The sequence below is a fragment of the Poecilia mexicana genome, unplaced genomic scaffold, assembly GCF_051168715.1.
Source record: "Poecilia mexicana isolate PSO_F unplaced genomic scaffold, ASM5116871v1 scaffold_7, whole genome shotgun sequence".
Lineage (NCBI taxonomy): Eukaryota > Metazoa > Chordata > Actinopteri > Cyprinodontiformes > Poeciliidae > Poecilia > Poecilia mexicana.
In genome coordinates this window covers 3,816,943-3,824,170 of record NW_028263376.1, presented here as the reverse complement: position 1 = coordinate 3,824,170, position 7,228 = coordinate 3,816,943, and positions in this window count along the sequence as shown.

Genomic DNA, 7,228 nt, shown 5'->3' with positions numbered 1-7,228 from the left:
TTGCAATCACAGAGACATAAAAACAGTCTGAATGCTTTGACCTTATCAGAGCAAACCAAATCATGTCTGTATGCAGAGGAAGTTACTTACCAGCCTCTCTGCTGCCCTCAGCTACATGCAGCTGCCTTTTACGACGAAACCTTCATGATGTTAGAACTGTGCAGTGGCGCTGATGGATAAAAAAATAAAAAATCACGTCAATCAGGACCACCTCAGTCAAAGGAAAATACGATTTCAGGTATGTCTTTGTTCTGGGACCATCATGTGCTTTCTCTATGTGCGCGATGAAAGCTTGTACATGTACAGCAGTCACAGAGAAGGAATCGACAGTGACTGACTATGAATCTAATGAAGTTGGATAGAACATGAAAAATGGAAGGAGAGGGAATTCTGCTTTCTTGGAGAAGGAGTCGTACAGTAAGGTGAACCTGTGTTAAATCCATGCAGCAGAGATTCAACATCAACTGAACTCCTCTGGTAACAGAGATGGACTCGGACTGGAACTATTATAATCAGCACATACATACACATACAGCCCTTCTGTGTCCTAACTTACTGTTTCTTGGGATCATTCAGAATGGAGACAGGAATAGTCAAACATCCCTCCCAATGACAGCTCCAACCTTGTGAATTTTAATTAGAGGAAATTACTCCATCACACTCATTCCAGATCTAATGGTATAAGCTGTACTAGTCTGAGATGCCATGTTTGCTACAGAACAGATGCAACTGCTTCTCAAAATATGCCCTGATAACATGACCAAATCTCATGCTATGCTATGCACAGACTCTGTCTGCACCGAGAAAGATTCACTCGCCTCTATTCATGAAATGGTTGGAGCCTAAATCTGACACACTGACCAACATTTATGCAAAGAAGAAAACAATAGAGAAAAGGCAATGGATTCTGTAATCCAGGTTGTTTAAAATGGCTGTATCTCAAATAACCTGGAACAACTTACAATGGCAATAGCCCAGGGTGCCAATTTTTTGGGGTGGCCCAAAAAGATTCTCTTGTCTCATTTTTTATTTATTTTTTAATAAATGCATGTTTTGCAAATATTGGACTTTATATAAAACTGATATCAGGTGGGTTGTATTAATAGTTTAGGATATTGATGAACATGATTGGGATTTTAACAATGGCACTTGACAAAATGACCAGCTGTTACTGGTTTTCACAATTGACTGTGTGTGTTTATGATGTTTTTATGTTTGGATTATGTAAAGTACTTTGCCTTGTTGCTGAAATGTGCAATACAAATAAACTTCATTGACTGATAAACAGTACTCATTTTTTTGGCTCTAGTGGCCTTTATTTGATAGTTAATTGACAGGAAAGTGGGTAATGAGAGAAGGGGGAAGACATGCAGCAAAGGTCGCTAAGGCCGGGAATCAAACCTGCGACAGCTGCATCGAGGACTAAGGCCTCCATATGTAGGTTGTGCTTAACCCCTGCACCACCACAGCACACCCAACAATACTCATATTTCAAGATAATGAAGTTATCATACTTTTTTGGGGAACAGCATGACACTAAGGCCCAGGAGACACATTATTAAACCTACCATGCATCCGTTCATACTCATATGGGGCTACCAATGAATGAAGGGACCCAAACCCAGGACCCCCGGCCCTGTAACATTAAGTCATTAAGTCATAGATAGAACATGATGTTCCACTAACGGTGCTTTGTTTCTTCATATTTAACCACAAGTGAGCCTTGAGATGTGTTCAGACGCGCCAACATAAGTGGTAAGATAATAAACAGTGGGTCAGCATCCTAAGTGCAAAAAGTTTTCCAATTAAAAGTTTGGTTTTGCTCATTATTTTTATGTGAAACTATGCTACTGCATTAAGCAGTGACATTTTTAATGTTTCCAACACATCTGTACTGGGGGGCAATAACTGTGGCCAGTACAGAATCCAAAGTGAACTTTTGTTTTGTTGTGCAAGTATTCTTAACTTATCAATTAAGACCCAGTATTCTTTATGCTATGTCTTTGGCAACACCATTAAACTAAACTAAAACAGCTGAGTCTTTTTTTCTGGATGGCAGATTATTTAGGATTGTATTGTTAGTTACAGAGGAACTTCTGATGCAACATTAGGTCAAGTTTTCCAGTACTTTAAACGGGAATACACAAAATAGAAAGGACATATTAGTCATATTTTAAAATAGTTGTAGAGTGTAAAATCTTCTGGTCTACATTAAGCATCTTAATGAGGAAACAAACTCTCAGAAATGTGGTGTAAACAGGAAACTAATATTTCAATCAACCAGAGAAAGTGAAAATCAAAAGATCTGTTTAATATTCATGTGAACATTTGGGACTACAGAAGCAGAGTTCAAACATAGTCAAGACTCAAACTTCCTCCTTGTTTGGATTCCACACTGTCCTTCTCTCAACTCCAAATTTAAATTAAAAGTTAATTTGAGTCAGCCCTTCACTTTAAGCGTGTTGCATGAATGTTTGATGGAGAGTGCAAATAGATCAAACTACTCAGCAGTCCAACCCAGGCCAGGATAAATTAATAAACACCTTGTACCCAGTTTATAGGTCCACCTGGGTGAATCACATACAGCATAGAGAGCTGTGAGACAGGATGTAGAATCAAGTAAACTGTTGCGTCTGTTACTTCTGAACATTACTTTTTCACAGCTATTGTGTTGAGTAATTTGCATTATAACAGGGTTTTTTTGTCTCAATTAAGGGGTTAGTTCAGATTTTTAAGGTTTTCATTGTTTTCATCAAATGTCCCCTTACCTCCAGAAGAGAGATGAAGAGAAGTTCTAAGATATTCTATACAGATGTTCTTCATATGATTTCATACTTGAAAAGTTGACAGTAAAGTGGTTTAGAATAACTATTAATTCATATTATTTCAATAAGAAAATAGTTTGAAACTTATTTTTTGTTTTTATCATTTTATTTAAGGTAATTGTAATCCACACATCAGTGATCAGCCGTAAGCCTTTTCTTGATTATGCTATAAAAGAGCACTTCATAAATTTAAACTAACCCACTGGCCATGTAATGACTAATAATATTGGCATTGACCAAAGTTTACATGAGAATATCTAACCCTATCAGACGAATTTCACCCTTCTGCTCATATCAATAAAATTATGTTGGATTTGGATTTTGATTGGATCTTTTAATACCGCAGATCAGTTTAGTCTCCCTCTCTCTGCTTTGAGTGAATCTTCATTATTTCAACCCCGACAAGCTTTTATCTTTCAGCTGTTTAGCTTTTCTATTTGTTCATCTGATATTTGTTGGAAAACCTTCCACACCAAAGTACAATACACGCTATTTTCAGAAGCCGGTCTTAGCCTAGCTCAGTACCAGATGAGTCCTCAAGCTCTCTGCACCGCAGCTACAGACTGCGGTGCAGAGAGCACCGCAGCTACAGACGGTACTCTCTTACGGTGTAAGAGAGAGCCTGGTGAGGAGAGAGGCTTCAAGAAAGGAAGGGACCGGATAAGAAGTTGAAGGAGATAAAAAGTGGAAGAGCGACAGCCGGATAGGAAGAGGTAAGTGAGTTTGGGAGGTATTGAGGGGGGTAAGATGACTGGTTTGTCCAGTCACGTTTGTTCCTTTCTGTCAGCTTTCGAACAGCATCCGTCTGCCCCGCTGTGACTGAAACAGATGAAAGTATGAGTGCAGCTTGGTGACCGGTAAGAGGACAGGTGAAGAGAGCTCCTGCAGGGCTGGCGAGGAGCGGAGCAGGCAGGGGGTTTGGGCTGGTTGGAAATAGCTTGAGTTCAGTTACAAGCTGAATTCCTAACACCACATTTGATTTTCATTGGCCTCAGTGGGCTGCCATTCGTCGCCCGCCAGCAAAGCACTTACAATCAAACCTCAAGTATTACAGGAACTTCCTTGTGGGTGCTACTCTGGATTTCATTGATCTGGCCTGTTGGAATGAGAGTCAATTTTTAATGTGTTCAGTCTTAGAAAATAGCTTTTTCTTTTTCTTTCTTGGCAGTAACTGCTGGAGAGTCCATGGGCAAAATCTAATTTTTATGCACATGTCTATGTCTACTTCTCTCTGTGGAAATCTGACATTAGTGCACTATGAAATATGTAAAAAGAAGCAAGTCTTTGCTTATTTAATAGAATAAGTTGTAAATATTAACGTTACACCCACTCAATCTGAGGGTGAAATGTCCATATGTATTACACTTTTTGCTAGCCTGGCCATCACCTTCTTATACTATTCAGCTTGATTCTCATCTCCCTTCAGTTCTCTGTCTGGCCTTTCTCCCATTGAGCTGGATTTCTCTGGTAGAATTACAACTGAGTCCACCAGTGAGCAGAAGGAGAAGTTGTGAACGATGATGTTGAATTTTCTGCTCTGTTTTAGAGCTGTAGTCTGTCTGCAGTTTTAGCAATGGCAGCAGAAGAAGTGAACCAACCCATTCAGCCCATGGTGGCCATGCTTCCAAATGGCACTTCTGTCATGGCAGTGGAGGATGGTTGTGCTCTATCATTGAACTAGCACATAACATACGTCACAGGAAAATGTTAGTGATTGGGTAAAATTTAAAACCTCATCAGAGTTGACAAATGATTGCTTGCTGCAAGCAATCATTTGTCAACAGCCCAGGTTCAGACCCTCAGAAGGAGGCAAAGCATAGAACAAGGGTCTGGTTCTTACCAGGCTAACCTTCTGGTAATCCTCACACTGTTGGAAATGATGTCGACAGAGATTGCTTAAGAGCATTGTTAAGCAATCTCCATAAAGAAATATTAATCTGCATAAAATAAAACTGTTTCCTAAAAAACTCTTCAGTGATTATAAATAGCTAACTCTCTCTGTGTGTCCTAGATTTACAGTATAACATGTTTTGAATCATTCTGGGACACAAAACTAAACTCTTGTTCCATTGGTGTTGGTTTATTGTTGCTGACAAAAAAATAGAGGCATCATCTTCTACCAGCTTAAACAATCACAGCCTATTAGCATTAGCATGTCTAGCAAAAGGTGTTAAAGTTAACACACAGTGTTTCATTAATCTAACCTTGGATCTCTGCATATAATATAAACCTGATCCCGTTCAGCTGATGTTCAGAGGGAAAGCAGCTGTAGTGGATCCCTGTCTGTCATCATGTGATCTGGACTGTGGAAACTAAAGGTGAAACAGATGCAGTCAAATTTTACCATGATAAAAACTCAGTGCTATGTTTCTGAACAGAACTGGAGCCACACTGAAATATGTAATCATTTCTTATCAGATTCATGGTAGCAACAGTAAACGTGACCTGCAAAAAGTCTGGATACAACTAAATGTCTTTCACTGTTATGGAAAGGAAGAGTATGGGGGACTGAGATTTTTATAGTGTCATTGATTCAGTAATATTATTACTGATTAAATGAGCTTAAAAATAGCTTTGACTATTAGAGTAACATTGATAGAGATGTAAGCTAATTACTAAAGTGTGTCCCACTTGTCTTTAAATTAGGATGATCTATTCCAGTTTTAGGACTGCTCACCACCATGGCAATTTTGATTGATCACCATCAGTGTTGATGAGTGCAATCAACTCATAATAAATAATGTATTGATTTAAATAACTCAAATTTATTTATGAAATGTAATGTGGAATGATGAACCTGGAAGGTCGAGATCCACTGTTCAAAATCTTTGCCTTTAAAAATATGATTTGTTGTATACTTGCAGACAAAACTGTCTTCTAATGTCACAAATAAACTTCAACTTATCAAATACACCAAGCACATCTACATGGATATTTCTATAGAACATGTTTTCTATCATACCTTTTCCTACCATCTAAAATTATCCTGTTACTAACAGCATTAGACGTCTTCGGTTAGGTCTTTAAAAAGCCTGGTGCCTAACAGTCTACGTATGTGTACACCTTACTACATATATGAGTTGGCGTCCTGTCACAGACCCAACTCAGTCACAGTTTAGCCCTGCATTCAGCTTGGCTCTGACAGAGAGGAAGCCGCCGGGGCAGATGTGACTGTCTGTGGCTCTGGTTCCGCTCCATCATCTTATTTCCCCTGCTGGTCGTCACTTATTGGAGTTCATGAAGACTGAGAATGAGATTGCTAAAACAATGAGCGAAAGCTCAGCCAGACAGTATTAACTGTCTCTCCCCCCATCCATCCCAGTACAAACCTCCCTCTGAGACCAACCAAAGTCAACTCACACTTGAGCTTTCCATTTCTATATTTCTCTCTCCTCTTGTTTTCCATTTGATCCGTCCTTCCCCTTTTTAACTCTCTCCTCCTCTCTTGATGAAAAGAGAGGAGCCTTATCTCGGTTATTCTCCAGCTGAGAGCAACCGGTGTGGGACTCAAGCCAATGTGACTTTGTCGTTTATAGTGTTCGGGTGCATCTTGGAGGAGAGCTGAGTGTTTGTGTTGAGAGCGGTCGGGGTGATTGAATAGCCAGAACAGCCTCCGGGCAAAAGAGAGAGGAGACAGAGGGAAAGAGGGAAATAAAATAAAGGGAGCAGTGATTTTTCACATGGAGCACAGTTCAAACACGGTAATCTGATGCTCTGAGATATTTGAACGCATAGCCAGACAGGCAGCAGGAGGTGGTGTCTGCTGTGTTTGTGAGCTTGTGGGACCAGTAGCTTTATCTGAACGCTGCTGTGCTCTGCCTACTGTGACAAGTCCTGCAGCAGGGAATCCAAATATTATGCAAAAGGCATGTTAAAGGAGAGAAAGGGGGGAAGAGGTGAAGAGGAAAAGAAAGTCTAATAAGAACTCTAGAGTGCCACTTTGATCGAAACTCTCAGTCCCTCTGAAGAGAGAAGACCTGAAAAAAAACTGGACAAAAGTAGATAAATAATTAGAAAAGCTAGAATGTGATGGTTTGAAATATCTCCTCACAGAGTGAATAAATAAAAGACTAGAGTCAAAAGATTCTCCTCGGCTCAAAGAGACAAATTAATTGAAGGAAAGTGCTAAGGACGGTGAAGAGAGGTCAGCCTCATTCTGAACAAAGACGAGTGAGATGTCTGTCCCAGTCAGATTCTCCCTGGACGTCTGAGTCTCTCTCCGCTTTATGTTTCCATAATGGACTTTTTAATTGAATTGATGGGTTACCTGCCAAATCCTCGTCTGCCCGAGGGAAGGTCTAATCAGCTTAAATATGACATTCCTCAACAGAGTACCGGACAACCTCTGACATGTGGAGAGAACGCAACTCGATTTGTTTTTGTATCAGTTGCTCTGAAATGGA